At 41.9% G+C, this 27,395-nt stretch overlaps 1 protein-coding gene across 8 annotated transcripts in view; it reads right to left on the bottom strand.

Annotated features, from left to right (window-relative positions):
* ME2 (malic enzyme 2) overlaps window positions 1–27,395 on the bottom strand; it is a 1,978,505-nt gene that overhangs the window by 28,521 nt on the left and 1,922,589 nt on the right. The window lies entirely within an intron of this gene.

Here is a 27,395-nt window from a genome sequence, read left to right as displayed (position 1 = left end):
GGCCACTAAGAATTCTTCTTTCCAGGTGTCAGAGAAGAGGGTGGTGTAGCATTAACAATAAATGGAACAAGATAAAAATGATGCACTTTATCTGTTAACTTTAAACAAATACGACAAAAACTTAACTGAAAAATAGTATTACACTACATGCCATATAAAGTGAATGTAGTGGGAAACATGACATAGTGTGCTGAAGGGGAAATTAGCTGCCGGCGGTAGCATTGTTACCTCACAGCATGAGGTTCTCCCGTTCGATTCTCGGCTTGGCTTGCCTTCTGTGTGGAGTCTGCATGTCCTCCCCATGGTTGGGTAGTGTTCAAAAGACATGCATGCGTAAATGGGTGTGCCTTCGTTGAAGGTTGGGCGTCGAGCTGGCACCTCGGCGTTTCGTAAAAATCTACTGCCAATCATTAGCGGACCGGAGTTCTGCTGTGGCGACGCCTTACCGGGAAAAGGCCGAAAGACAAACAACAACCACAACCAGGAAGACTGTACAGCATGAAGAAAAGTTAGAAACAGCTATTGGCAGGATGGGCAAGACAGAAAGTTCTAGTATGTAATTTTACCATAACCAAAGATCTCTGAAAAGAGCCTATGGAGTAGAGGTCAAAGAAATTATACAAACTTTCCATGGTAAGCTATGCAATATTCAGCACTGGTGCTCACAGCAGTAACCACACACAGTTCCACATACAAGTAAAGGCCTGTGCTTTAGCCACAATCAAACTTGATATCTTCCTAGGAAAGGGGGTGATGCAAAGCATTAACCTTTTACACTTATTACCAAGTTTGCTAAGTACCACAATCAAACTTAATATCTTCCTAAGAAAGGGGGTAATACAAAGCATTAACTTTTTACACTTATTAACAGGTTTGCCAAGTACATGCTTGAAAATGGGGATTATACTACGCACAGGGATGTACAGACCAATGTAGTCACCAACTGATGGTTCTGAAAATGTAAATGACTAATGCAGAACAACTCCAGTCATTTGCACAGCAAAATCACACAACTCCTGGGCACATTACTATGTAACAAAACATTCTCCATCAACAACAGAAAGAGATAATTTTAACTAAAATGCAAATATTCAAAGCCAATCTACAAGACTGGCAATTCACTCCAGTTACCAACTCTTCCCTTTTTTGCTATACAATTCTAACGGCATCCAAAGAGTAGAGCTAAGAGAATGAGTCACTCCCACAGTAAGAATATTGGCAAACAGTGAAATCTTGAAAAAGTACCACTGTATTAAGGACTGCACAAAACATTCCTTGTATACTGAGAACTGAATACAATACGTCAGGCCAACTAATGTCTCTTTGTACAAATGTCTCTACATACTGATAGAATTTCAGCAATTCATTTAACTTTCTGATGATTCAGTCATTATGCTGTTGCTTTTTGCTACTTCTGAACTTGACTATTTTAGAAAATAGTCATATTACAAAACAGAGAACTACACCATACTTTATTACTCATGCTAACTCAAATGTTACAAAACTTTTAAACATTTTGGCATGATATAATGTGAGTCAGGAGTAAGTGTTGCACAACATTCTTTCCTTCTTAGAATGCGAGTTTGATCCCTCTTGCTTCATCTGAAGCAAACCTTAGTCCATTAAGAATTAAGTCCCTGCATAACTCCTGCCTCTGGCAGACACAGGTTCATAGGTGTGTACCAGACTAATGGCCCTGGAGCCTTTACAAACCTAGCCCATAGGATTACCTGGGAATTGTGCCACCTGACCTTAGTTCCCAGTGCCTCTGTCGAGTAGAGCTACTGGAGTGATCTCTGTAGTGAATTTTCTATTTCCCATCCACTCGTCAAGGGTTCTCTTGAAGAGGGCCAGTGAGGTGCTCTGTTTGACATGTTATGGGAAGTCTATTCCATAGCACGGGCAGTTTCTGGGTTATGAACCTGTCCCTCCAGCATGGTCTGTTGATTGTGGTAAGGAGGTTGAGGTCTCTGGAACGTGTGGTGCGGAGGGATTGGGATTTCCTTAGATGTAGCATTTCTAACAGAGCTGGGTCAGACATGGCTTTGTAAGTCAAGCAGAGATCGCCTCTAAGTAGGCGATATGAGACAGAGAATAGCTGGTGTTTTTCAGTCTGTCCATATGGACAAATGTTTAAGGCCTAGGATCCTCTTTGTGAGCTACTTTTGTGGCCTCACCAGTTGTTGCAGGTGTCTACTGAGGTACATGCCAAATGGGGCATTGTACTCCATGACTGGCCTAATGAGGGAAGCACAGAGGGAGACAATGACCTCTTTCTTCCTGGATGCAAAACCCTTAGTAATGAGATGTGCCACATAGGACTATCTGACCACAGTGACAATGTGGTGGTCAAAAGAGAGGTTGCTGTCAACCTGAGTTCCCAGATCTCTTATAATGCCTTTGGTGTTCAGTGGACTACCATCGATGTGGTAATTCATGGGAGCCGGGTTTTTCTGAAAGGGGATGATGACAATTTTTGTCATTGAGCTTAAGGCCAATGGTTCTGACACCAGTCGTTGGTCTCAGTGAGGCCTTTCTGTAGGATGTCAACATCACTTGGGGGAGTTGATAATAGCTCCCAAATTGCAATCGTCTGCGAACTTTGTCAGCCAGAGTCCCTTTGCGTTGGCCTGGACTTCAGAGAAGTAGATACCAAACAGGAGAGTACCCAGGACCGAACTCTGTGGAACTCCACTCATGACTGGTTGGCAGTCTGACTTGGAGTCAGCTACTTTCACACTGTTTGTTCTATCTGTGAGCTAGCTTGCAACCCACCTAGTGATACAGGGGTTGATGCCTAGCTTAGTGAGTTTTTTCTATGATTCCTGAGTGGGGAATGGTATCAAAAGCCTTGGCCAGATCAAGGTAGGCTGTATGAACCACCTTGCCTTCATCCACAGCTCTGGTGACTGACTCAAAGTCGTCGACCAAGTTGAGCAGGCATGATCTACCCTTCACAAAACTAAACTGTGTGGGATCCAGAGTTTGGAGATTCCCTATATCCTTGTTTATTAGGTCCATGATGATGCATTCCATACCTTTGCATAACAGACTTGTCAGGCTAATGGGGTGATAGTTCCCAAGGTCTGTAGTCACTCCTCCTTTGTGGAGAGGGATGACTGTAGTAGTGCGCCACTCGTTAGTTCACTCTGTAGTATGTACAACACAGCCAGGGATATTGTCAGGTCCCATAGAAGCTATATTCTTGGCCTTGGACAGTGCTGTTTTAACCTGTGCAGCAGTAATACTGGGTGCCTGGCAATCTGCTGGTATTGTGATTGGTCCTTTGGGTGGAGAGAGGTATAAAGTTAGCACTGAATCTGTTGGCCACTATATTGGCAATATTTGTTGGCTCGATATAGGAGGTCCTTTGGTTGGAGAGAGGGGTAAAGTTAGCACTGAATCTGTTGGCTCGGTATAGGAGGTACCATTATGCAGTAGCTCAGAGCAAATCCGGGTATTGCCATGGATTCTTTACATAACTATAGAAGGCCTTGTGGTTGTCTTTACTATCTGCTGCAATTCTGTTTTCATAGCTAGCTTTAGAGGATTTGATGAGGGATCTCAACTTTTGGTAGAGGCTGATAAGGGTGCTTTTCCAGTCTTGGGACTTCACCTTATTCCACATCAGTTTCTAACTTCTGTTGTAGAGTTTTTTGATGGCAGGGGACCACCAGATTGGCTTCCTTATTTTGGAGGAGAGCATCTTGGTTCTATTGGGTATGGCAAGATCCATGCATTTGTGTACGTGTTCGTACAGTGCGCTGGTGTATGATTCGGCGGTCATAGGTTCATAGGTAGGTATTAGGCAATCGGCCCTGAGGCCTATATAAGCCTAGCCAAAAAGGATTCCTGGCTTTTGCCACCCAAGTAAATAATTTTCCTGTGCCCCTGTCAAGTAGTGCCTCAGAAGTGATCCCCTGGGTGAATTTTCTATTTCCCATCCAGTCATCAAGGTTTTTCTTAAAAAGGGCCAACGAGGAGCTTTGCTTGACATGAATGGGTAGTTTGCTCTAGAATATGGGAAGTCTCTGGGACAGGAATCTATCCCTCCAGCATGTTCTGTTTATTGTGGTGACAAGGTTTAGGTCCCTGAAGCATGCGGTTTGGAGAGACTGGGATTTCTTTTAAGTGTAGCATGTCCAACAGCTCTGGATTTGATATAAGCTTTGTATGTTGGGCAGAGATCGCCTCTGAGTAGGCAATATGCGACGAAGTAGAGATGGAGTTTTTTGAGACTTGTCTGTGTATGGCATCTGAGGCCGGTAATCCTCTTACGAAGCATTTCTGGGGCCTTTCCAATTGTTGTAGGTGTCTTGTGAGATGCATGCCAAATGGGGCATTGTACTCTTATATAATGGGTCTGATGAGGGATGAGTAGAGAGGAACAAAGACTTCCTTTTTTCTAGAGGATAACCCATTTGTGATGAGGTGTACCACGTAGAAGGATTTCCTGACTACTGCGGCAATGTGGTTATCAAAGGAGAGACTACTGTCCACCTGTGTCCCGAGGTCTCATCACACTTTCAGTGTTTAGTGAGCTACCGCCTATGTGGTACTTCATAGGTACCGAGTTTTTCCCAAAGGGGATAACAATGCACTTCCTAGCACTGAGCTTGAGACCATGACTTTGACACCAAGCATCTGTCTCTGTGAGGCCCTTTTACAGAATGTCTGCATTAGGCGATTCTATTATGGCTCCCAGTTTGCAGTCATCTGCAAACTTTGTTAGCCAAAGACCTTTTGTGTGTTTGCCTGCACTTCAGAGAAGTAGATGCCGAACAGGAGAGGACCCTGAACGGAACCCTGTGGTACTCCATTCGTCACTGGTCTGAAGTCGGACTTAGAGTCAGCTACTTTTACTGTGTGGGTTCTGTCAGTGAGCCAGTTGGCCACCCATCTTGAGACACAGGGATTTATGCCCAGTTTAGTGAGTTTATTTACAATTACAGAGTGGGGGATGGTATTGAAAGCCTTGGCAAGGTCAAGATAGGCTGCGTGCACTATCTTGCCCTCATCTATGGCTCTAGTGACTGCTTCAAAGAAGTCAATTAGGTTTAATAGACATGATATAGCTTTTACAAACCCAGACTGAGTGGGGTCCAGGGTTTGGAGGTTACCTGTGTCTTTGTTTATAAGCTCCAAGATGATACGTTCCGTGGCCTTGCAGACCAGGCTTGTCAGGCTAATGGGGCGGTAGTTTCCGGGGTCCGTGGTGGCACCGCCTTTGTGGAGTGGGATAAATGTTGCTGTGCGCCATTCATTAGGCACATAGCCTGAGGTGAGGCTATGATTGAACATGGTAGTTAGGTGGGTTGCCGGTTCGTGCAGTATGCAGCCTGGGATGTTGTCTGGTCCCATGGATGCTGTGTTCTTGGCTTTGGAGAGTGTGGTCTTTACTTGTTCATCCGTGATTACACGGGCTTTGCATTCTTCTGGTATTAAGGTGGGCCATTTGGAGGGTCAGAGGTGGGTAAAGTTAGCACTCAACCTATCTGCCAAGATGTTGGCAATATCGGTTGGTTCTTTATATTTAGTGCCATTGTGCTGTAGCTCAGAGCAGATCTGAGTGTTGACATTGAGATTTGTGACATAGCTGTAGAATGCTTTGTGGCTGTCTTTGGAATTAGTGGCGATTTTATTTTCATAACTGGCTTAGGAGGATTTTATGAGGGATCTCAGCTTCTTGCTGAGGCTGACCAGGGGAGTTCCTCCAATCTTGGGATTTTACTCTTTTTTGCAACAGGTTCTTCCTTCTGTTTTAGAGTTTGTTTATGGTAGGGGAACCACCAGATTGGCTTCCTTTTTTTGGAGGACAGCATCTTGGTTCTGTTGGTGATGGCACGATCCATGCACTTGTGCATGTGCTTATATAGTGCATTAGTGTAAGATTCAGCAGTAGTACCTCTATTTTCCATCTGCATGGGTGTCGTGAAGTTTGCCACTTCTGTCTTAAGAAGCATGAAGTTGGCTTTGGAGTAGTTTTTGACGGTTGTTTCCTTAATGGGGGGTGGGGGTGGGATATGGATGTCTAGGGTGATTAGCTTGTGGTCAGACCTGACACGGAACACTGGTTACCCATATTGGTAATGACCAGGTCCAGGATATTGCTGCCTTTGGTGGGGGTGTGGACAAGCTGATCCAAGACATTGGAATTTATGAATTTCAGAAAACATTGAGTGAATGAGTTGGTACATGAGTAGTTTTCCCAGTTGATGGTTGGGTAGTTGAAATCACCCATAATTAAGGTATTGGGTTGTACCATAATATTTTCCAGTATCTTAAAAAATGAAGAGTGGGAATCCTGGGGCATGGTGGGTGATCTGTAACAAGCTACAACTTGGACTGCAGTTTTGCCCAGTGTTAGTTGCATGTGGATAATTTGGATGCATTATGTTGAGCAACTAGCCTGGAGGTGTGGATATCCTTAATGAATATGGACATGCCTCCATCTTTAGTGTTTCAGTCCAGGTTAGGTGGCTGTCGGCATGCGACTATTCTCCATTTGCACTAGTGTCATGAAGTTAGCAACCTCTGTTTTTAGGAGCTCAAAGTTAGCTTTGGAAAAATTTTTCATGGCGGTTAACTTTACGGGGGGGGGGGGGTGGATTTCCAAGGTGATTAGTTTGTGGTTGGATCTAACCAGGGAGGAGTTGACTACTGGTGTAGAGCAATGGTCGTCCCATGTTAGTGATGACCAGGTCAAGGACGTTGTTATCTCTAGTGGGGGTAAGAACGAGCTGGTCCAGGGCACTGGAATTAATGAATTCCAGGAAATGCTGTGCAAGTATATTGGTATACGAGTAGTTTTACCAGTTAATGGAGGGGTAGTTGAAGTAGCCCAGTATGAGAATGTTAGGTTGGACCCCGATATTCTCCAGGGTATTTAGGACATGGAGTACGAGTCTTGGGACATGGTTGGGGACCTACAGCAGGCTACGACCTGAATCACTGTCTTACGCAATATGTTAGCTGCACCTGAAGTATCTCTGATGTGTTATGTTGGGCTACCAGTCTGGAGGTGTGCGCATCCTTTATGAATATGGAAACACCACTGCCTTTGGGGCTTCAGCCCAAGTTCTGGGGCTGAAAGGTGTGGAATGAGTTATGGCCAGCTGTATGGACACATGAACAAACAGACTGAATTCTTTTACATTTAACTAGATCACTTTTTCTTTTTGGGGTGGGGGCGGGGAACTACTTATCCAGAAGTGCATTCTCCCAACAGAATTATGTTCAATGAGTCCACTCTATAAAACACTAATAATGGTTCAAAAGTAGGACGTTAAATAAAAAGTCATACAGACGGGGGTCTATTTTCAAAATAGGAACCAAACAACGTACCTGCAGGATGACTGCATAATAAAACAGTGCTGTAAATACACAGTGTCGTGTGTGTGAAATGACACAACAGGGCATTAGAGAATGAGGATTCTGTATTTCAGAATTATGGTATATATTTTTTTATCATGAAATAAAATTCATACAATAACTGTGCAAATGTCTGGCACAGACCTAAGAAAAGGGCTCCAAGCAAAGTTACATTAAAAGTAGGGGAATTAGACTAGACAAACAAGTTAGAGCCTTCCCAAGATATACTGATGTGGTTATTTCAAATTATACAGATTCAGAGCCTTATAGTAGGCTAACGACCACTGGGGCTTTATAAGCCTTGTCAAGCATCTCAATTGTACCCCACAAGTTTATGTGCCTTAGAGGTTATTTTAAAGGGTATATGTAAACTAGGGCAAGATTTACAGACTAACTCTGTACATTAAAGACGTAGGTGATAGACCCGGGGTGCATTTCCAATTTTCCATTCAACGGTCCTGATTTTTTTTTCCAACACCTTTACTGAATTATCACTTGTGACATATGCAAATTTACATTAATATAAAAGTAATCAAACTGTATTAACAAGTTCACATCTACAAACATTACACTTCACATACATTGCTATATATCATACAGCCTAAGCAAGATTACGCAGCTTATTCAATTCCTGCCTTTTTATTTTTTAAAGAAACATCTTTATTAAACCACCACTTATGACACAGGCAATCATACACTTATATAAATGAAAATAAACCACACAAACACTATTCCTAGTTTCAAGCATTTAACATCACAAAACATACTGACACTCCCAGTTGCAAACATTATACATCACTTATAACATATCCAATCATTTTCAAACATTACATAACTCATTCAAGTCCTGCCTTCTTTTAAACCTAATTCCTCCCCTGTATGTATTGTTCCCACAATTCCTATTTTTTCCTATCTAGTTTGCTCCTACCCTTTTTAAAGATCTCAATTCCAGTTGTTTTATCTCTGTTACTATATTCACTTCTTCTAGTATAGTTGGTTTAGATTTTGATTTCCATTTTCTAGCTTTTTTGGCAGCCACCATAATTAGACAGAGCAATGGCTTACCATGTCTAAGCAACTCTGATTCTCTATCATAGCTCAGAAAAATCAACTCCTTCATCACACCAATCTGCCACCCAGCATCTCCGACAGTGCATTCTGCAGGGAATCCTTAAACTCTGCCAACTCACAGCACTCCCAGAAAAGTTTTCCCAATTACCACTTTCTTCCCTGTCACACCCTCCAACATTTGCGGTCTACCTGAGGAAAACTTCTCTGGAGTCTACATAGATATTTTTATACCCCAAGTAAACATTTCCAAGCAAAAATCCTAAATGTTCTAGATTTTGTTGCATACTTGGGAGACATACATACATCTTTCCATTGCTCTTTGGGAACAGCTTGTATAATCTCTTTTCCCAATCCTTTCTAACCTCCTCTGAATGATTCTTATAGTTATCATAACTATACTTTACATGCTCTTCTAATTATTCCTTTTTAATGGCAGCTTCTGTTCTAGATTCTACTAAAAACTCTACCAGTGCTGGTCTTTAAGCCTTTAAGCCCCCCCCCCAATTTCTTTCCTTTTTTCTATACTTTTATATCAATCCTTAGAAGAAAAAAAAAACTAACGGACCATGTCAGATACAACCTCCAATACTTATTTAAGCGCTTTCGCAGGAATAATATCCAGCTTCATCAGAACGAAAACACTTAAATAAATATTGGAGGTTGTGTCTGACGTGGTCCTTTCGTTTTTTTGTTTCTTTACTAGTTGTAGTTTGAGTTTATGTTTTACTGATATCAATCCTTGATATGGAAATTGATCTCTAAACTGCAGTCCAAATAAATTCTTGGCGTCTTCCCAAGCTATCATCTTTCCCTTTCTAGTTATTTGCTCCCAATACCTTGGCTCCTTTGCCAGTTTTCTCCAATAAAATCCAGACCCCTCTTGCCTAATGTCTATATCCCTAACTGCGGCCATCCCTGTCAGTAGAATCTCCTTTTTCCACTCCTGTGCTGGCTTAGTTTCTAGGATATTTTCTGCTACTTTATAGACATAATATTCAGTATGATTACTTTTATTCTCCTTAGAGGCATGCACCCAAAATCCCAGTCTCTCCTTATTTCCTAAGCTTCCCCCCATTTCATCATCATCATCCCTTTCCACATTGAATTATAGTTTTCTACTTGTGCTATGTATAGGAGCCTTAACTTTGTAGCCCGGAAATATCACTTCAAATCAGGTAATCCCAATCCACCCTGTTCTTCTGGAAGAATCAGCTTATTCCACATTCCCCTCCCAGATGAAGTCCTTCGGCTCTTTAAATAATGCCAGTATCCACTATTTGTAAAAAACAAAACTCATTTATTAGGCACAACGGTAAGCGCTTTCACTACCCGCTTCATAGACCATAAACACACAAAAACCACAAAGCCTGCTTACAAAATATAAAATATCCAGTCAATTAATTAAACATTTGCTTCTTAAAGCCACAGTAATAGAAACGGTATCATAATGCATTGAATACATTACAACTGTTTCTTCTACAGAACACTAATAGAATATTAATTTCATTGAAATTCATACACTATGATAATAAAATACTTTAAAAATATAAATGCATATATATCAACTGTATGAAACTCTAATAAAAACAAATAGAGAGTTCATGAGGTATATATTAAAAATCAGGGAGGTGACTAAACCAACACTGTGTACCATATGGGGTAAACAAGAAAATATATTTTCATTCTTATTTTGCTACGAATCTCCTCAATTTCAAGATAGGTCTCAAAGAAGCACTCTCATTGAGACCTCAGCCGGTCTGCTCTCAATCTCAAAATCCAGCCTGTCTCCCTTTTCTCTGTGACATTCCTTATATCCCCTTCAAGGGCAGTAGGAAGTTTAACATCAATAGCCGTAAATCTAAAATGATGTTCATCTCCACTAGCCATGACATGCTTTGCTAGTGTATCAGTACTTGATTTCACCCTGATGGCATATAAATGTTCCCTTATCCTATTTTTAAAAAATCTGTTTTGCCAACATAGAATGATCCGCATGAGTTGCAGACAGCTAAATACACCGCATGTGATGTTTTACAGTTGCCATTAATAGTAAATCTAAGCTCTTTTCCTGTGTCCGGATGAGAAAATATACCATTCGTGTCTACATACTCACAATAATTGCACTGTCCACAAGGGAGCGTGCCCCTAACCTGCATGTTCCCTATATGGTTCCTATCATTAGAATGAGACAGAATTCTCTTCAAGTTGGGTTTGTTTTTAAACTTGAACTTGGGTCTATCTCCCACGATCTCTGAAATATCTGAGTCCATGATAAGTATACCCCAATGTTTATTGATAATCTCAAAAATTAAACTATTATCTGTGGTAAGGTACATTGGAACCTTGACCACTGGAGAAGAAACCTCACTAGGTTTAGCTGCTAACTGCTTTCTGGGATGTGAAAAATAGGGGCTAGCTCTCTCATGTCTAAACTCATGCATCATGCACAACCCTTCACTAACCTCTGTCCTACCATAACCTTGTTCCAAGAACCTTTCTTCCAACATGGTGAGCTCATTATAGTAACCTGTGTCTAATGCATTCAGACGAGATGCTCGCATTCCCTGCCCTCTAATTATATTTTTAAAAATGTACTGGGGATGCATACTCCGTCTGTGAAGTAAAGTGTTCCTATGACACTTCTTCCTAAAAACACCTGTATTAATGAGGCCACCTTCCAATTTTTCAACATAAATGTCAAGGTATTCAATCCTACTCAAGGAATAAATCATAGTGAATTTTAAAAACTCAGTCATACTATTCATTCCAAAAATGAAGGCCTCCAATCTCTCAGCATCACCTGCCCATAGAAAGAAAACGTTGGCCACAAATTCACGATAAAAGGGGATACATTGCTTAAACTCATCCATAATAAAGAGCTTCTCTTCCTCCCAGTGTTCTAAAAACATGTCGGTGTAGCTATTGGCACAAGACGTGCCCACACGCCGTCACGCTGTAAATAAAACACCTGATCAAACATAAAAACATTGTTCTCGAGGACAACCTCCAAAAATAAGGACACCAAGTCTATCTTATTGTGGTCATACCCACTGTGTTTGACCAAATATTTCTTAACAGCACTAAAGCCCACATCATTCGGGATACCAGTAAACAAGGACTGTACGTCCAAAGTTACAAAAAATATATCAGAGCCTATCTGTGAGTTGGTACTAAAGCTGTATAGACCTAATAAAAACTGTTTAGTGTCTCTCAGGACAATAGGATTCAACTCCAAGACCGAAACAAAACAATTTCTCTATGCAGATAGAAAACGGTTCGGTGCACCAACCCCTACCCAAAACTATTGGCCTCTTGGGAGGGTTTTCCCCATCCTTGTGGATTCTCAGGGAGGCCTTGTATAGCTGGTATCATAGGACATTCTACATTCAGATATTTATAAAATTCCTCATTAATAACAAAACTCTTTGCCAAATCCTCCAACATATTAAAAATCCTATTCTGAAGGGTAACTATTTCATCATGATCAATAGCCCTGTAATATTTATTATCACTTAACATGTGTTTTGTTGAACCTAGATACCACTCAGTGTGCATGATCACCACTGGGCCACCTTTATTGGCAGGTCTGATAACTATAGAACTTGTCAACCTGAAGCCTCCACAAAGCAGTCCATTGTTTAAAATTTAAATTGTATCTGTTTCTGACGTGTTTATTTCAAAAATCAACATCATCAAAAATTCTATACACATCATCCTCTACCAGTTTGTAGAACGCTTCAACCAAAGGGTGATTAGTAGGCATATATAAACTAGTTTTTTTTTTTAATTAATTGCATGTTCATTACTACAACGCCCCAAACTCAAGCCTTAACATAATATTCCTACTGAACATTTTAAGATCTAACAAAATATCTGTTAAATTATTGCACTTAGTTTGTATAAAACTGAGTCCTTTGTTCAACACTGAAAGTTCATCAAACTCCAAAGTTTGTCTAGAGATATTCCATACTAAACACTCCCTATCTGACTTCACATTTTCTTGAATGTCTGGTTGGATGGTTTCTCTGGCGAGCCCTTGCGTTTCTGCCTGCCTCGACTGACGGAACAAGGCCCTCTCATTCCCCTCTCCGCCAAGATGGGTAAAGGGAATTGATGAAATCCATAGCTATAGCACTACTTGTTCCCATAGAAGTGCTAGCTGTTTCAATATGCACTGCCTTGAGTCTGGCATTGACATGTATGGCTGTCCCATTGCCAGTGACAAGGTCATTCAAAACCACTGACTAGCCTTGCAAATTGCATTGTACTATAGGCTCTATGGAGCCTGCTCAAGGGAGACATGCTGGATTTTGAGGTTGAGAGCAGACAGGGGCAGAGGTCTCAATGAGAGGGCTTCTTTGAGATCTATCTTGAAGTCGAGGAGATTAGTAGCAAAATAAGAATGAAAATATATTTTCTTGTTTACCCCATATGTTGCACAGTGTTGGTTTAGTCACCTCCCTGATTTTTAATATACGTCTCATGAACTCTCTGTTTTTATTAGAGTTTCATACAGTTGATATATATGCATTTATATTTTTAAAGTATTTTATTATCATAGTATATGAATTTCAATGAAATTAATATTTTATTAGTGTTCTGTAGATGAAACATCAGTTGTAATTTATTTAATGCATTAGGATACCATTTCTATTACTGTGGCTTTAAGAAGCAAATGCTTAATTAACTGAGTGAATTGACTGGATATTTTATAAGCAGGCTTTGTGGTTTTTGTGTGTTTATGGTCTGATGAAGCGGGTAGTAAAAGCACTTACCTTTGTGCACAATAAATGAGTTTTGTTTTTTACAAATAGTGGATACTGGCGTTATTTGGAGTTCGTGGTTGTCTCTGCGCTGCTTATTTCTGCTATACTTATGTCTTTCCAGGCTTGTCAGTTGTTGCTGAAGCACCTACCAAGGGGAGAAAACGCTGAGAGGAGAAAGGAGCCACTTTTGAGATTTTAAGTGTTTTCTTCTGCTTTTTTGTTAAGAATTACTGCTTTGCCGCCTAATTTTCGGCGTTTTCCAGCTTGCTAAAGTTTATATCTGTATCAGAAACAGTATTTAGAACACATCTAGAGCCTGTTTACTGCATTTCCTGTGTTGCACTTAATTTAAAATATTTTTTTTTCTCTTAAAACTGCATTTTACCTGACTTTGGCCTAGCACTCATGTGGGGTCATTTATTGCACTGTTGTGATTATTTTGCTACTTGTGTATCTCTGCTACCTTTAAACTAAAACAAAAAAGAAAAAAAAAATCTTGCTTTTTTCCCACTTTCTGAAATTTAAGAAAGTTCAGTTACAGATTTGCTGTTCTGAACTGTTTGTAAGTTTCTTGGAGGCCAGTGCTTGCTTGGACTAAAGGGAAGTCTCTGTGTTCACCAGTGGCAGTGGTTAACACTGAACAGCCTTGCCTGTCCCTGTAGGAGTGGTTACTGCTTAGAAGCTGTAGTTTTATTGGCCATTTTGGGTCAATTCTAAACTCCTTGATCTCTATTTCTTAAAACCCTGCAACCCTCTTTTAGCGTGGTCTTGCGCACAGAGCAGCGTCAGGCAGCGCCGCTTAAACTATTCCTGGCTCCACAAAGTCTACTCTTCACTTTTTCCCTTAGAACTGCTCTAAATCTCAAATTAAGCACTTGCTCGTATAAGTAATCTCATAGGTAAACACAAACTAAAGCACTACATTCCTCTTATACTCCTTCAAAGCACTTGCTCCCTATTGGTTCTTTCTGATCAGTCAATAAGTAGTTCCCTATATTATTAGGGCATGTCCAAACGTCACTTTCGAGTTTACTCTCCAGTCCAGGTGGTGAATCTGGGAATCTTGAGGCAATGTTACAACTGCCTTATGTATACAGACCACCCTCTCCTCCTCCCAACAAGCTCAAATATATGTGAGAGATGCAACTATATAGCCAAACTGGAGGCTAAGCTCTCTCAACCCAGTGCTGGCACAGTCTGTCAGGAGGAGAAGGTAACCACACACACCACAAATCCAGTCTCACATAGACCTATCGCATCAGCAAACCAAACACACAAACACACCAAAACATACTCGGAGGCTCTAAATAAAAATCTGCCTAAGCAGCAGAGACCTCCAAAGCAGACATCCAAGCAACACATACCACGAAACAATATCCACGTAGCACATAGCTCACAAAGTCAGTGTGCCTCACAGTCACAGCCCTTAAGGCTAAACAACACACCTAATACACTTGTAATAGGTGACTCTATTGTCAGACACACTGACATCCCACTCACCAAGCTGAACAAGGAGAAGGTCACTGTAAGCTGCCTGTCGGGTGCCAGGATCCGCCACAACACAAGCACTTGGGTCACTCCAAAGCAAGTACAGGTATGACTCCGTCATTGTCCATGCTGGTGTGAATGACCTGAGACGTACCTCCCTGGACCACATGAAAAAAGACAGAGGAGCTCTTTGATCATGTAGCCCAGGCCGGTATGACCCTGACCTTGAGTAGCATCTTACCCTCACCAAGAATGATGCCACAGTATAAAGACAAAATGATCAATTTTAACAACTGGCTAAAGTATTGGTGTCATTCAAAGGGGACCCAGTGTCTGTCAGCCTGGGATGACATGCTCGACAAGCCACGTTGCTTCGCTAGGGACGGCTTGCACCTGTCACCCCTGGGTTTTCGAATACTGGCTAAGGCTCTTGCCTCCCCCATAGTGCCTTTTTTAGGCAAGGCTCAAAAGACAAACCCACCCCCATAGACAACACAAAGAAAAAAAAAAAACTAAGGTTAATGCTGCTCAACACCAGAAGTCTAAACCTCAAGATGCACGCACTCAAGACTCTCCCTCAGTATGGAGAATATCGATATCTGTGCAGTAACAGAAACCTGGTTCAAGGCTCCCGAGAGCACCCCAGCACTACCAGGCTATACTTCATACCATGCTTTCAGACCCCAAAACTTGGACCTAACCACAAAAGGAGGGGGAGTATCCATATTTATCAAAGATACCCACACCTCCAGGCTACTGGCACTGCACGAAGCTTCGGAGACCATCCATGTGTAACTAACAGTGGGCAAAACTGCCTTTCAGTTTGCAGCCTGCTACAGACCACCCTCCCAAACACAGGAACCTCACTCGGCTTTCCTGAGAACACTGGAGAATATGAAGGTCTCTTCAAACACTATTATATTGGGTGACTTCAACTACCCAAACATCAATTGGGAAAACTACTCAACTCCAAACACCCTCGCCCAACGGTTCCTAGAATTTATAAACTCAAATGCTATGGAACAACTGGTCACTACTCCCACAAGAGGGGAAAACATACTGGATCTGGTCATCACCAACATGGGGTCTCTGTTCCACACCAGAGGTATAACCCCTCATTGGTAAGATCAGACCATAAACAAATCTCACTGGACAGCCATACTCCGTCCCCAACCCTAGCCAAGGAAACCACGGTGAAGAACTTCTCAAAAGCCCCTGGGCCAGTGGATAATATGGCCCAAAATGCAGAATCCTTTACAAAAGCATTCTATGGACACCTACAGGAATGCATGGAGCATGCTATCCCAAATAAAACCAAGACTCACTCCTCCAAAGGCAGGAGACCTGTCTGGTGGACCCCGGCCATAAATAAGCTATACAACAGAAGGAGAAAGCTACTAGATGACAGAGCAAAATCCCAAAAAGGGAAGGCGCCACTGATCAGTACTAGCAAGAAACTACGATCCCTCATAAAATTTCTAAGGCCAGCTTTGAAAGAAAAATTGCACAAGACACTAAAGATAATCACAAGGCCTTCTTTAGTTATGTCAGAAACCTGGGAGGCAACTCCAAGATATGCTCTGAGTTAGTGCAAAATGACAAAAAATTCACTGAACCCACAGACATTGCCAACATCCTGGCAGAAAGGTTCAGTGCAAACTCCCCCTCTCCCCCCCAAAAGAGCAAATGTCTATCCCAACAGAGTGTAGCCTTCCTGAGATCACATATACAGGTGAGAGCTGCCCTCTCCAAAGCAAAAAACACAGCATCAATGGGACCAGACGGTGTCCCGGGCAGCGTCTTACACGAGCTCCAAGAACTACTAAAGGCTCATATAAAGTCACTGTTCAATCTCTGCCTTACTACAGGATATGTTCCCAAGGAATGGCGTACAGCAACAGTGGTCCCACTCCACAAAGGTGGTGCCACAACAGACCCCGGAAACTATCGCCCTATAAGCCTGACTAGCCTGGTCTGCAAAGCTATGGAACGTACCATCATGGAAATCATAAACAAAGACATTGGGAACCTCCAGACACTGGATCCTCCCCAATTTGGCTTTGTTAAGGGCAGATCTTGCCTCTTGAACCTGGTCGACTTCTTTGAAACAAGTTACCAAAGCCATAGATGAAGGGAAGGTAGTCCACACAGCCTACCTGGACCTCGCAAAGGCCTTTGACACAATACCCCACTCGGGCATCATAAATAAGCTCACCAGCTTAAATATCAACCCCTATGTCACAAGATGGGTTGCAAACTGGCTCAGGGATAGAACCCACATGGTCAGAATGGCAGGTGCCATGTCAGACTCTAAACCAGTTACAAGTGGTGTCCCACAAGGCTCAGTTCTGGGACCTCTCTTGTTCGGTATATATTTCTCCGAGGTACAGGCTAACACGGGTGGATTATGGCTGACCAAGTTCGCAGATGACTGCAAATTGGGTGCTATAATCGACTCTCCGACTGACACAAGCATCCTCCAAAAGGGTCTCACAGAGACGGATAACTGGTGCCAGAGCCATGGCCTAAAGCTAAATGCCAAAAAGTGCATAGTCATCCCCTTTGGAAAAAACAAAGTGCCCACAAATTACCACATAGGTGGTAATCCATTAAGTACGGAAGAAGTAATTAGGGACTTGGGGACCCAAGTAGATAGCAATCTCTCCTTTGACAATTACGTTGCCAAAGTGGTTAGAAAGACCTTCTATACAGCCCACCTTATCATGAAAGGGTTCACATCTAGATCAAGAGAGGTCATTGTGCCCCTCTACTCATCACTTATCAGGCCCATAATTGAGTACAATGCCCCGTTTGGGATGTACCTTACCCGACACCTTCAGCAACTGGAAAGACCCCAAAAGTATCTCACCAAGAGGATCAAAGGGCTCAAACAGATGCCTTATGCAGTTCGACTAAAGAAACTCCAGCTCTACTCAGTTGCGTACCGCCTACTCAGAGGCAATCTGTGTCTGACGTATAAAGCCATGTCCAACCTAGAATTAATGGACATGCTTCACCTCAGGAAATCTAAATCCCTTAGAGCTACACGCTCCAGGGACCTGAACCTCAGCACAGAAATAAATAGGACATGCTGGAGGGACAGATTCATATCCCAGAGGCTCCCCTCACTCTGGAACAAAATTCCAATCCATGTCAGGCAGAGTCCCTCACTGACTCTCTACAAGAGAAATCTTGATGAATGGATGGGGGATCGTAAGTTTACCCCTGGGATCTCTTCTGTGTCGCTGCTTGACACAGGTACAGTAAACAAACCTTAAAAGGGCTACCTTCTGTGACCTACTATACAGAGGCATAGTCAACTAATCTAAAAAGGTGGCGAAAGCCAAACATACTCTGGCTAAGCTAATAAATGCCCTAGGGCAGATAGCCTAGTATCAACGTATGAACCTATGTACTTTTTACTTTTTCAGTGGCAGAACATTTACCTTGTGGATTGCTATATATTTTGTTTTGTCCTTCAGCTCTGTATTAACTGCTATCCACAACTTCTCCTCTGGTTGATATAATATGCCTGACCTGTGTATAAGACTAAAGGAGATTAAAACATTTTAACTGCTTGTATCTTACTACCTATATCCATATATCAAAGCTTCCATTTTCTCAGTTTTTCTTCTTTTTAGTCTCTTTCTGCATATCCTTAGCTGCCACACCAGAACCATTTTTAATCCATACTCCTAAATACTTCATTCTATCATGTCCCCATTAATATGGATATTGCTGAAACAATTCATATGTGTGTACATAATTTACTGCTAATGCATTAGTTTTAGCTTCATTAATCTCAAAAGGATTTAAAGCTGCCTCAAAATGTTCCACAACACTGTAATGTCTCTTTTTGGCTTTGCCAGGTACAAAATTATATCATGTGCAAATACAGCCTGCTTTTCCTAACTACCATACCAATTATACCCTTGAATTTCTGAGTCCCTTATTTTCTTTGCCAGTGGTTCTAAATATAATGCAAATACATGAGAAAACGGGCCCCACCCACTTAAATTTTCCCATCGGATCCCTCACATATCCTCCTAATTAATCATATTTTCTTTCAGGAAATGCAAATGCATACAGTGCCCTGCTCATAAAACCCTAGCTTACTCTGCCAAATGCTTTTGCTGCATCAATACCCACAAACATCAATGGTATTCCGCTTACCTCTGGATCATCAATGTTCTGTTAATGTTGCCAAATGTTTGCTTCCCCTTCACAAAACTGCACTGATCCATATCTCTCAATCTTGACAATTGCTTTTGTCATTCTTTTAGCCATTATAGACACGAACGCTTTATAATCATTGTTTAGTACTAAAATGAGCCTGTATGAAGCTCGATCTGATGGATCTTTACTCTCTTTAGGTATTACAGCTACCACTGCTTTCTTCCAGGATGTTGGTAATTAAAATACTCCTCTTAAAATACTGTTAAACAAAACTTTCCAGATCTTTACCAGTTTTTCCCTCCTAGCTTGCAAACTTCCACAGGAATACCACCCATTCCTGACGACTTTCCTTTAGATTGGTTATGCATCACAATTTTTATTTCATCTCCTCCTATCCTAAACATTAGTAATTAAACCTCATCTACTTCTAACCTTGGCATATTTATTTTTTTCCATAAACATTTCCTTTTGTATCTTTTCTTGATTTTCATATTTCTCTGCTTTATACAGACTTTTATACAACTTTCAAAATATTTTTAATACCGCTGTAGGATCTCATTACCTTCCTTGTTATAGGTCCTAAGTGTGGTGACAGCCCTTTCTGCTGCCTGAGTCATTGTGCTGAAAGTTTTTGTGCTCTAGTGTCATCAAAAAAAAAAAAAAAAAGAAAAAAAGATCTTTAGCCAATCCTCCTATCTTGGATATTGTGGATGATGTGTTTATGGAATCCAGTTGACACCCTCCCTCCTGCTCCCAGGAAACCTGACCGGTACTACACTCCTGTGTATTATCGAGGTAATCCCTTATTTTCTGCTTAGTATTCTGCAGCTGATCCTCTTCTTGGCTCTGTGAGATTCCCCCTATTAGGCGTTATTATATTTGTCAGTCGCTCTAAATAATTCTGGTTATTTCTTAACAATAGCTCCCTTTCTTTTATTTCCATCCTATTTTTAAACTCCATCTTAATTTTATCCCACTCCCTAGCTATATTTTCACAAGTAATTTCTATCTTCTGTAATAGCTCCTGAATAAGCTCTCCACTACCCATTCCTTAAATTCCTCACTTTTCAACAGATAGGTGGGAAAGCACCAGTTTCTCATTTTTATTTTAGTTATTATTGGTGCATGATCTGAAATAGTTTTGGGTGCATATCAAGACCTTCAATTAAATGCACATATTCTTTTGAAATGTAAATTCTGTCTAGCCTAGTCCAGTTTTTATATCCTGGGGAATAACATGTAAATTCACTCCGAACTATTACTGGATCCACATATTACATGCCAAATATTTTCATAAATTTCTTCAAAAATCTACCCTCTCTTTGTTATACATTCCCTTCTGGGCCCCCCAAATACATCTTCACTGCTGCAAATCAAATTCCAATCCCCACCTATAAGTAATATTCCTTGCTGAAAACTGATTATTTCTCTCAGAATTTTCTTAAGCTCCATTACAGCAGTTTTAGGTAGAATATAAATACATGCCAGTGTAATCCTCGTCCTTTGCCAGTAGCCCCTTAGCACTACAAATCTGCCATTATTATCTTTTTTTATCTTTTCTCTCTCTATTAATACAAGTACTACTCTTTTCCTTTGTCCTAGATATTCATCTGTATAACCATTCTGAAAACCTTTCGTTATCAAATTCACATGTTAATTTCTTTCCAAATGAGTCTCCTGTAACACAGCTATTTCCACTTTACATTTTTTAATATAGTTCACTGTTCTTTCTTTTTGTATTCATTGATGAGACCATTGACATTTAAAGACATTACAGAAAGCATCATTGTATTAAAAAGTTATTATTGCCACCTTTTATATACAACACCTTTTTGTTACGTCTAGTTCCAGCTTTTGTGTTACATGCATACAGTGCTTGTCAGGTTGAACTTTTTTACTGTTGTTTCATATCACATCCATTTGAGCCTATGTCACATCCTACAAAACTTTTTGTTTTACTGAAAGCCCTCAAACAAAAAAAAAAAACAAAAAACAACCCCCAATACCCTTAAAACCTATTCATTTAATACCACCACACAAAACTATGTACATCTTCAGATATTGAAGTTTTACCCCCCTGATAGGAACAAATGTCCCAAACTGACAGCCACACTCTCAAATTTGAGTTAACTTAAAACAAAGGTTATCCATGCTAAGACACAATGCAGCCTGTGCTTCTACTAAGTGCTAACTGGTTTTGTCCTATCTTTATAGCTCTCCCAGTTGAGAAAACCCCTGAATGATTTCAGAAAACATTATCTCCTAGCCAGTTTCTTTCTTTTTTCTTTTTCACTCCAGCCAATCATATTTTCTGAAACATCTCTTCCTGAGCAGTCTCATATTTAGCCAGCCTTTTCTTCATTTCAACCTCTGATTTTTGCAGCTTTACCAACTCATCTCAATATCTGTTTAAAGCCTATTCCATTTTTTCTAGACTTTTGTTGTGTGTGTTGATATATTCTGTCAGTGTTTAGACACGTCTGGAGGTTGCATTGCTTTTTGCTGAACAGCTGCAGAACCTTCCCCTGTCAGTATTTCTTCCTCATGTTTTGTAGCTGATTTTTCCAAGTGCTCAGTATTTCTTTTTTCCTGACATCCAGGGAGTACACTTACTAGCCAGTTACTGAAATTTATTCATAAACACAAAAAGGTCTACAGGCCATCTCTGTTCAGTTTCTATTTTCACACTGACAGAGCTAGAGTTAAGCTTTGGTCCTGGTTTCCCTTGAATAGGGTCAGGGAAAAGGAAGCTATGTTCTTACCATAATGTTCCATCTGTACTGTCAATCTTCATTCATTCTTGACTGATGGGTTTGGCTCGGCCATACTACAAAGTTCATGCCAGCCAAAAACTGTCGAGCTAAGGCATTACCCATACTGCCTCCCTTCCCATTACCTCAGACTGTGTTTGCCTACCACTATGAAAAATGAAACTCTGTCTGAGGAACAACCCTATGACAAAAAACCCAAGAGTACTTATGAATCGCCAGGAGTGTCAAGGAGGGGGCAGGAGGCTACTTTACATCCTGGGTGGCCCTAAGGAAGAATATTCCTGAGCACCACAGAGCCAAAGGATGCTCTTCCCCTATAGACTATGTTTAATTTATAATGAGTGATAAAGGTATGTGGAGTAGACCAAGTTGCAGCTGTGCATATGTTTTCCATAGAAGCTCTGGAAAGGAAGACCGCTGAAGTGGAAACAGATCTTGTAGAATGAGCTCTAACTTTTGTTGGTAGTTGAGTTTATTCTGGTTGTATACAAGGGTAATCCAGTCTCAATCATTTTGACAAGGTGACCTTTGATACAGATTTGCCCAGTCTAGTACCTGAAAAGCATAGAAATAGTTGGTCTGATTTTCTAGAGGATTTTGTTCCGTCCAAGTAAAAACGTAATTGTCTGTGGATGTTCAACATATACAAGCAGTACTCTACTTTGTTTGAAAATTTTGGAAAGAAGACTGTTAAGTTTATGGTCTGGTTGATACTGGACTCTGATACAACTTTTGGAAGGAAGGAGGGACTGGTTCTCAATGATGTTCTTTCTTTGTAAAAGATTATGTAAGGATGATTCACACACAAAGCCTGCAACTCTGAAATTCTCCTAGCAGACATGACAGCCACTAGGAAGAGGGCCTTCCAAGATACAAACTTGAGGTCACAAGTGGCTGCTGGCTCGAAGGGCTGACGAACTAGGCACTGTAAAACTAAGGTCAAATCCCAAAGCGATACTGGATCTTTGAAATGGGGTTTTAAATGTGGAGTGCCTTTAAGAAAAACTTTGCACAGATGAGGAGACATCAAAGAAAGATCATAACATTTATGAAAATTCAAAATGGCAGCTAGATGAACCCTAACTGTACAAGTTGAGGCTCCCAATTGAAATAAGGTGGCTAAGTATTCCAGGACCTTATCAACTGGTGCCGAGAAAGATCAATGCTGTTTGTACATATCCAAAATGAGAATCTTTTCCATTTATTTAGGTGAATTTTTCTAGTGGATGGTTTATGTGAAGCCAGAAGTATCTTCTGCACTGGGGAGGACAAGTTGTTCTGCTGGCAGTTACGGGAATTGCAGAAACCAAGCCGTCAGCTTGAGATGTTGAAGGCTGGGATGCACCAAGCCCTGAGGGTGAGACAACAGGTCTGGAGATGGATCCAGAGTCCACGGGCAGTGAACCAGGTGAGGCCAAAGAAAGGGAAAACAGACTTGACGGGGTCAGTAAAGTGCAATGAAAGTCACTTTGCTTTTCAACCATTGGGCTTTTCTCAGAAACTGGGGAATTTGTGGAATTGGGGAAAGGCACACAGAAAGTCCTGGGGGGCCAATTGTGAAGACATCTCTCTGGTACTCCCGCAAGGGGAATTAGGGCAAAGTAGCTGCTGCATTTGTGGTTTATGGGTGAGATGAACAGATTGCAGCAAGACTGACTCCATTAGTAAAAGATATTTGTTGCTACATTTGGATTGAGAGACCACTCATGAGGCAGGATACACCTGCTAAGTTTGTCTGCAATCACATTCGAGTTCCCTGGGATATGCATTGTTATCAGAAAGCGGTTGGAGGCAATTGACACTGCCAAACTCTTGGGGCTTCCCAACATAGGGGGTAGGATCTGGTTCCCCCTGTTTGTTGATATACCAGACTACGGACATGTTGCCTGGATAGAAAATGTCCCTGAAGGAAGGACAGACTGAAATGCTTGCAATGGTAAAAGCACTGCCCTCAGTTCTAGGACATTGATGTGCAAATTGGCCACTTGTGGGGGCCAAGTGCCTGGGACAATCTTTCCCAGAAAATGCCCCCCCCCCCCCTATCTGGGAAGCGTTCTTTGTCACTACAGCCTTGGGCTGAGGGGGAAAAGGGACAACTCCATAAATTTTCTTCTGGCTTTATCCACCAAGATAAATAGTTTTTGCAGCGATTTATCAAGACTGGATGGGACATATGGTGTGTCAAAAGTGACCACTGTGATGCCAAGAACCACTGAAGCAGCTTTAAGTGATACCTCACTAGGGGAATTAATGTTATTGTTGCTGCCATGGATCCGGGAAGTTGTAGTACCAGATGAACAGGAACTTTGTGTTGGGAGAGGATAATTTGATCTTAGCTTTAACAACCTGTGATGAGGAAGGGAGGCCACACAGTATATTGTATTTAGTCTTGCTCCAATAAATTCCAGATCCTGTGTGGGAGACAGCTGTGATTTTTCTTTGTTGACTGAAATGCCTAACGTTTTGGCAAGATGTGGAACAAAGTTTATGGCGCAAAGCAGTAGATGCCTGGAGGGGGTGGTGAGGAGCCAGTTGTCTAGATATGGAAACCCATGGAATCCCTGTAGTCTCAAGTGAGCCTAAACCCATGCATTTGGTGAACACCATGGGGGCAGTGGTGAGGCCGAAGGGCAGTGCTCAAAATTGGTAATGACTGGATCTTCTGGAGCGCTTGCCCATCTTTATGTGGTAATACACACTCTGAAGATCTACAGAGCGCATCCAATTGTCCTGTCCTTCTCTAGAAAGGGAAGGATAGACTGAACCATGACCATCTGGAATTTTGCCTGTTGCACAGATTTGTTCAACAGGCTGAGATCCAAGACTAGCCTCCAATTCCCTGTCATTTTTGGCACTAAAAAGAATCTCGAGTAGAATCTGGATCCTATCTGGTCTGGTGGGACTAGTTGGATGACTCCTTTTTGAAGCAGCTTTTAAACTTCTAGTGCTGCTAGATTCCTCTGGCTGGGTGGAAAACCAGCAATTCGCCTTTGTGGTTTGGAGAAAAGAGTGAAGGGAATACGGGTAACCTCTGGTAATTATTGTCTGCACCCAGGAATCTGATGTTATTGTGAGTCAGGTTGAGTGGTGCAGAGAAAATCCTCTCCCGACTACGTCCAGAGGTAAGCAATCGAGCCTCCGCTCAGGAGCGCTGGTAAAGTTGTCTGGAAAAAGAATCTCTGGAACCCTGGTTACACGGACCTCTTCTTCCAGAGGAGAGGCGTCTTCCAGAAGATTTCCCCACTCTGCCCCGGGGAGAATACTAGACATGTGTGTCCTGACAAGGCCCTTGGATCTTTAGCTTTTTCTTCCATCTTTTTTAAGACCTCTTCTGCCTTGGTGCCAAACAAATTGTCTTTGTTCAGTGGTGTGTCCAATAATTTTGATTTGACATGGTCTAGCAAGGTCTGTTCCTTAAGCCAAGCATGCCTTCTAAGGACAAAACCAGTGACTGCTGCCCTGCAAGATGCTTCTAGGGCGTCAAAGCCACATTGCAAGGTGTGCTTAGTAACTTGCCTTGCAGAACGCATAAGTTCTTGTAATTCTTTATTTTTTGCACAAACAGGAAAGGAATATATTTTTTGTTTGAGGAGTTCCATGGTATGCTACTGCTATTTCAGCATGTGGAACTGACAATTTAGTGCTCTAACAGCAAGAGTTGCAGAGGTGTATACTTTTTTACCCCATCTGTCTAAAGCACGGAAATCTCTGTCTGAGGGTGTGGGATTCTTAGCTGAGGTTGCTTTAATTCCTTTAGGTCCTTGGGAGATGACCTCAGGGTCAGCAGTAGGATTTCTGAAAAGGAATTTGTGAGAGTCAGGGACTCTGTAGTACCGATCAGGTTTCCTGGGAGCAGGAGGGAGGGTGTCAACTGGATTCCATAAACACATCATCCACAATATCCAAGATAGGAGGAATGGCTAAAGGTCTGTGCTGTGGTAAATCTAAGAATTCCCTGAGTTTCTTTTTTGACTGAGGATAGTCCTGACATTCCCATTGGAAATGCTCCCTAAAACTATGTAGAGTTTCACCAAATGAAAAATCCTCTGGTGGAGAAGCAGAAGGAATGGATTCCTCTGCATCAGAATCCTCATAAGCAGACAGGGGTTGCATGTCTTCATATTCAGAAACCTCAGAATCATCGGACTCCTGTTCAGATAAAATGACTGGGGACAAGTCTCTTTCTTTTGGAAGGGGTAGCCTGGCTTCCCCTAATAAGCATAATACGGTCCTCCGCCATTTTAAGCATTTGAGATTGAGGCATGAAAGCAGGTGCCTGAGCTTGGGTCTGTTTTTAGGTGTAGTTCGTACCCTGGGCCTTAGAAACTCGATAGTTTTAGAAAGAATTGAAGTCGAGAAAGAAGTCGTTGGTTTGTGTCAAGTATCGGTAGTGCGAAGAACTTCCTTGGAAGCTGGTGCCTGCTCAGCGGCTCCGGACCCATCCAAGGTAGAGACATCCGTGGGATCCTTAGTCGAAGAGTCTCGTGGCATACCGGACTCCGAACGGGTTTTGGCAGCAGTGTGTGAATCCACAGAAGTGGGCATCAGGGGCTGTGAAAGCACCTCACTGAGGACCAGAGAACTGACGACTAGCTTAACGGAAGCGTCGTTGGTAGTTTTGGACCTGTGCGTTCTGTCTCTGTCTTTATACTTACATTTTTTTCAGAAGATCGGTAGTCGAATGGCTTACCGAAGCAATATCAGAATATGAGGACTGAGAGCGAAAATATTTAGCTACAATAAGGGTCCAAAAATGTATATTTCTGGCATTGAACAAAGCAAAAAAGCGACAGTGAGGGACGTCGTGGTCTGGGCCTAAACAGGTGATGCAGTAAGAATGGAAGTCTCAGTGTGGTATTTGCTTTCCACAGGTGAGACAATTGTTAACTTTTTCTGACATCAGTTAGAACAAAAAAAAAAGGATCCCAAACAGGGAACTTAGCTTTAGAAGACTTCAACTTCAATTCGAAACAAAAACTCAGGTAGTGGCCGACCAGCACTCGTGCAAACTGCTTCTGGCTCCTCAGCAAGAAAGACTGATGTAATGGCATCGGCTGCCTGATTTTATACCACCGACGACCTGACGTCAGTCCTGGAGCGACAGCAACCGACACAACAATACTAAGCCTCTGGTATTCAGGCCGACTGAGGGCTACCCTTGGCAGGATAACCCAAGTGTGATGACTGCAACAGTTAAACACGAAGAACATCTTCCAATAATCCCTCTGATTTAGACATCTTCAGTGGGTGACCATGGGGACCTTTCCCCTTCGTTATAATCTGTATCCTCAGTAACTGATTCTGCTGGAGAATCCAGATGCTTCCTCTTGCATGACCTCTTGTGGGGTGGCTCCTCATGCCGAAGTTCTGAGGAGGACTCCGAACAGAGGGGACCCTGAACTAGAGTATCTTGATGCTCTTGTGCCCACTATCCAGACGTAGTAGATTGTGGCAGCTGTGAACCAGAGGGAAAAAAAACACATGGCACTCCGGCGGGGATGGAACCAACTGGGAGCCTGCTGAGGCTAAAGCTCTCTCCATAATCTGGAAGGCAGGCCAGACTGAAGAGGGATGGGAGCCCAGAACCAAAAAAAAAAAAAAAACTCGGAACCGGGGTCACATGCCACTCTGACAAGCCACCCACCAGAGTAGGAGCTGAGAGAGGACTTGAAACTACCATGGTGCTGAGAGCCACAGACTGTGCCGTAGGAAAAAAAATCAGAGCCAATCCAAGGATCCTGGAAACAACAGG

Source organism: Protopterus annectens, chromosome 1.part1 (genome assembly GCF_019279795.1).
Source record: "Protopterus annectens isolate FY-2018-M chromosome 1.part1, PAN1.0, whole genome shotgun sequence".
NCBI classification, from domain to species: Eukaryota; Metazoa; Chordata; order Ceratodontiformes; family Protopteridae; genus Protopterus; species Protopterus annectens.
The sequence above is the reverse complement of the archived record's forward strand: the minus strand, read 5'-3'. Positions and strand labels throughout refer to the sequence as shown.